Source organism: Pan troglodytes, chromosome 10 (genome assembly GCF_028858775.2).
Source record: "Pan troglodytes isolate AG18354 chromosome 10, NHGRI_mPanTro3-v2.0_pri, whole genome shotgun sequence".
Lineage (NCBI taxonomy): Eukaryota > Metazoa > Chordata > Mammalia > Primates > Hominidae > Pan > Pan troglodytes.
The window spans coordinates 102989880-102994772 of NC_072408.2; the positions used below are offsets into that span (position 1 = coordinate 102989880).

Below are 4893 nucleotides of genomic sequence, written 5' to 3' on the forward strand. Positions count from 1 at the left end.
TCCTCCATGCATGCGTGTCCCTGATGTCTCCCTGTGATTCCAAATTTCCTCCTCTTACAAGCACACCAGTGAGACTGGATTAGGGCCCATATTAATGGCCTTATTTTAACTTTTTTTTTTTTTTTTTTTTGAGGTGGAGTCTTGCTCTGTCACCCAGGCTGGAGTGCAGTGGCATGATCTTGGCTCACTGCAACCTCCACCTCCTGGGGTCAAGCAATTCTCTTGCCTCAGCCTCCCAAGTAGCTGGGATTACAGGCATGCACCACTATACCTGGCACATTTTTAGTATTTTTAGTAGAGATGGAGTTTCGCCATGTTGCCCAACCTGGTCTCGAACTCCTGGCCTCAAGGGATCCACCCATCTCGGCCTCCAAAGTGCTGGAATTACAGGCATGAGCCACCATGCCTGGCCTTATTTTAATTTAATTACCTCTTCGAAGGCCTTATCTCCAAACACAGTCACAGTCTAAGGTACTGGGGGCTAGGGCTTCAACATACGAATTTTGGGAAAATGTAATTCAGCCCATATCAGAAATATACTAACCTAACAATAAATTATTTAAATAAGGAAGAGGGTACCTATTTCTAATTGGCACAAAGACACCATATGGGCTAGTGGTGGCCCAGCTGGTGGCCCCTTAAACTCAGCCACTCCAGGGCTTCTGTGACATGCTCAGGACAAATAATCCTCTACACGGGCTGGAAATGCAGGGCCTGAGCCCAGACTCCCCGGGGGCAGCAACAAACATTCCCTTCTGGGAATCTCACTGGGAGCCCAGCTGCAAAGGAGTGGGGCAGATATTCTCTCCACTACCAAAAGGACGTTCTGACCCTTGCCCCCTTTTAAGCCAGGGGAGTTTGCCCCATTCTCCCTCTCTCCTGCTTTCCCCCATCCCCACCACGAGGCCCAGCACAATCCATGAGTTTAGCTTTCTTAGAAAAGACAAGGCAGATAAGTTGTTTTCAGTCGACTTTGGCTTTTGGCTCTGCAACACCAACCTCTCCTTACACAGGGACTGATGGCCTCAGACGTCTTGGATTTTGAGGTTGGGAGAGGAAAAATGCAATGAGAAAATTAGCTTCTCAGTGGTTCAACCTGCCAGACACAGAAAGGCTTTAGCACAGTGCCAGGCAGCGTGAGAGCTCAATAACATGGCCCATGACAATTAACATAATTATTACTCTCATTGTAATTACATAGGAAGCAGTGCTCAAGAGTCTACGGTCTGAGGAAAAGGCACCAAGAAGCTGGTGTGTCCAATAGCCCTGTCCAACAGAACTTCCTGATGGGAAGGGGAAGTTCTCTACCTGTACTCTCCCACAAGGTAGCCGTTAGCCACATGTGGCTATTGAGCACTTTAAATGTGGCTAATGCAATCAAGGAACTAAATTTTAAATTTTATTTAATTTTAGTTCATTTAAACTGAGGCCAGGCACGGTGGCTCACACGTGTAATTCCAGCAATTTGGGAGGCAGCAGCAGGAAGATTGCTTGCGGCCAGGAGTTCGAGACCAGTCTGGGCAGCAAAGCAAGACCTCATCTCTGCAGAAAGTTTTTTCTTAAATTAGCCAGGCATGGGGGCATATGCTTGTGGTCCCAGCTACTTGGGAGACTGAGACAGGAGGATCACTTGAGCCCAGGATTTTGAGGTTGCAGTGAACTATGATCACACCATTGCACTTCAGTCTGGGGGACAGAGTAAGACTCTGTCTCTTAAAAAAAAAAAAAATTAAATAACAGCAGAGATATTGATATGAAAAAAAAGAAGTTTAAGCAACAGCAGAGCTATTGATACGAAAAAAAGTTTAAATAACAGCAGAGCTATTGATATGATTATTGGGCAGCATAGAGTTATAAGATTTTTGTAGCAGCTGACAATAGGGAATAAGTGAACATTCTAACTCCAAATAATACAACAATTCCCACCTCATTTCCTAGCCATGCCCTGGGCTCAGACTTGCTCCTATATCCACGACGAAGACCAAGGCTGCCCCCTTACAATTTCTACAAGCAAGCCAAAAGCCAACAACTTTTGGAAATCTTGCGTGAATTTTCCCAAGTCAAAATCTTGATAATCCCCATTCATTCTGGACGGAAGAAACATCACAGAGTAATGCCACCCTCTCGTGACTTTAGTTCTCAGCACTCCCTTTACCAAGTTTTATGTGTCATCTATATCAAAGTGGAATTAAAATCAACATGTTTTTCTGCGTTGGTGCAGACTTTCATACCACCATCCCCCGATACCCTCCCAGCTGCAGCGAGGCTCCACTCAACCAGGCCTGGGAACTGCAGGTTCCACGCCTCTATTCAAGCTGCCAAACTCTGTGAAAGTCCTTTGAGCACAATTAGGATTTTTTACTAGATGCCTTAATGGTGTGCCCACAGGAAATGTGTACCTTGGCCCAGCCACCTTCTCACTGCAACTGGAATTGGCATTGCAGCCCCTGGAAAATGGGCACCTCTCATCTTTACAGTCGGCGTGAATCGCCCCGTTCTGTGCAGGAGTGGGGCTTGCCTGCCTGAGACGCCTGCAGACATAACACGTGGGCCGCCTTTCCCATGTCGAGCTTTCCCTAGGGGCTGGAAGCCAGCCGAGAATCCCTTCTCGGGCCGGTGTAATTTTTCCTCTCCTCATTCTCTGCCCTTTCCAAATTGTATTATTTCCTTGGAGCCACATGTTTTTAACGTCTTTCATTCACACACCTTCACAGATATTACCCAGTAACATGTGTCTGTGGATTTTAAAGGCAGGCTTGGTGAGTGTGTGGGGTTTGATGAAATCTGCTGGTCTCTCCCTGTTTGAAGCCCTTCTCTGAGTCCCCATCACTTATGAGATACAGCACAAGCTTGTCTTCATAATTAACGAGGCCCATTATGATCTAGGTTCCGCCTACATTGTCAGTCTCACCCTCCTCCCTTGTAACATTTGCGGCAGCAACACCGAGTGGCCAGTGGCCCCTCGAAACATGCTGTTTCACTCCTCCATGTATCTGCCTGCGCTGTTCCCGCCTGCTCGAGATGCCCTTCTCTCTCCGTCCACCAGAGAACTGTCCCTCCCCTAACACCCAGGCCAGCAGGCACCTGCTTCGGGTAGCTTTCTCCTCTTCCCTGTCTCCCGTGCTGTTTCAGCGCCCTCCCTCTTACAGATTTCTGTGTTTCACTCGTATTGCATTTTGTCTCCTTGCCTGTCTTTCTCCGTTAGGGCACTGTGAGATGGTGGAGGACTAGGGCTGTGTTTTTTCATCTGAACTGCCAGAACCAATCACAGTGCGGGGCTCATGACCACCAATCAAATCCCATTGTTGAATTGAAACGCGTAGAAAGAGCATCTGATGAGGCGCCGGGCATTTCCCACACTACACATTCTCTTCTCAACAAAGTTTTGTCGAACTGACCTGAATCTTCCTGGCATTGGATGTAATTATGATTGGTGCATTTAAAGAAAAAGATGTAAGGCCGAGCGCCATGGCTTATGTCTGTAATACCAGCACTTTGGGAGGCCAAGGCAGGAGGATGACTTAAGGCCCTGTCTCTATAAAAAATAAATTAGTTGGGTGTGGTGGAGTGTGCCTATAGTCCCAGCTACTCAAGAGGGTGAGGTGGGAGGATCGCTTGAGCCCAGGGGGTCAAGGCTACAGTGAGCAGTGTTCATGACACAGCATTCCAGCCTGGGTGACAGAGTGACACCCTGTCTAAAAAAAAAAGAGAGACAAAGGTGTAGATTACCTAAGAAATACCTTGTGCCAAAGCTCGATAAATGAAATGCAGCAAGGAGGTAGCAAGGGAGGAAGGGAGGAAAGGAAGAAAAGGAAACACACATGGAAACATTTACTGAGGGCCTGTCCTGTGGGCTCCAACTCGAAAAGACAACCTGAATCTGCCGTCGTCTCTCCCCTCAGTTCCACTCAGCTTGGACCAGTCTCTCCCATCTCTCACCTGGACCTGCAGCAGCCTCCTCTCAGTTTCCACCCGCCCTGTCATGCACTGAATGTTTGTGTCCCCCTGAAATTCCATTTTTTTTTTTTTTTTTTTGAGACGGATTCTTGCACTGTTGCCCAGGCTGGAGTGCAGTGGTGTGATCTCGGCTTACTGCAAGCTCCGCCTCCCGGGTTCATGCCATTCTCCTGCCTCAACCTCCCGAGTAGCTGGGACTACAGGCGCCCGCCACCACGCCCGGCTAATTTTTTGTACTTTTAGTAGAGATGGGGTTTCACCGTGTTAGCCAGGATGGTCTTCATCTCCTGACCTTGTGATCCGCCCGCCTCAGCCTCCCAAAGTGCTGGGATAACAGGCGTGAGCCACCGCACCTGGCCTGTGTGCCCTTGAAATTCCTATGTTGAAGCCCTAACCCCTAATGTGATGGCATCAGGAGGAGGGGCCTTTGGAAGGGGAGTAAGCTTAGATGAGGTCATGAATTGGCGTCCTTATAAGAAGAAAGAGAGAGGCCGGCCGAGGTGGCTCACACCTGTAATCCCAGCACTTTGGGAGGCTGAGGAGGGCGGATCACTTGAGGTCAGGAGTTTGAGACCAGCCTGGCTAACATAGTGAATGAAACCCCATCTCCACTAAAAATACAAAATTAGCTGGGCATGGTGGTGGGCGCCTGCAGTCCCAGCTACTCGGGAGGCTGAGGCAGGAGAATCGCTTGAACCTGGGAGCCGGAGGTTGCAGTGAGCCAAGATCGTGCCACTGCATTCCGCCTGGGTGACAAGAGCAAAACTCTGTCTCAAAAGAAGAAGAAGAAAGAGAGACCAGAGCTCCCTCTCCATGTGTTTATTCAAGGAGGTCCTGTTGAGCACACAGCATGATGACACTTGACTGCAGGCCAGGAAGAAAACCCTCACCAAGAACTCAATCTGCCAGTGCTGTGGTCCTGGACTCCCCAGGCTC

The 4893-nt window shown here is 48.7% G+C and overlaps 1 long non-coding RNA gene across 1 annotated transcript; it reads left to right on the plus strand.

The window, feature by feature from the left end:
• The first annotated feature begins 3007 nt into the window (after positions 1 to 3007).
• LOC134807589 (uncharacterized) lies at positions 3008 to 3316 on the plus strand. The gene is made up of 2 exons (XR_010148396.1): positions 3008 to 3093; positions 3206 to 3316. It is a non-coding gene; the product is annotated as an uncharacterized LOC134807589 (long non-coding RNA).
• The last annotated feature ends 1577 nt before the right edge of the window (positions 3317 to 4893 follow it).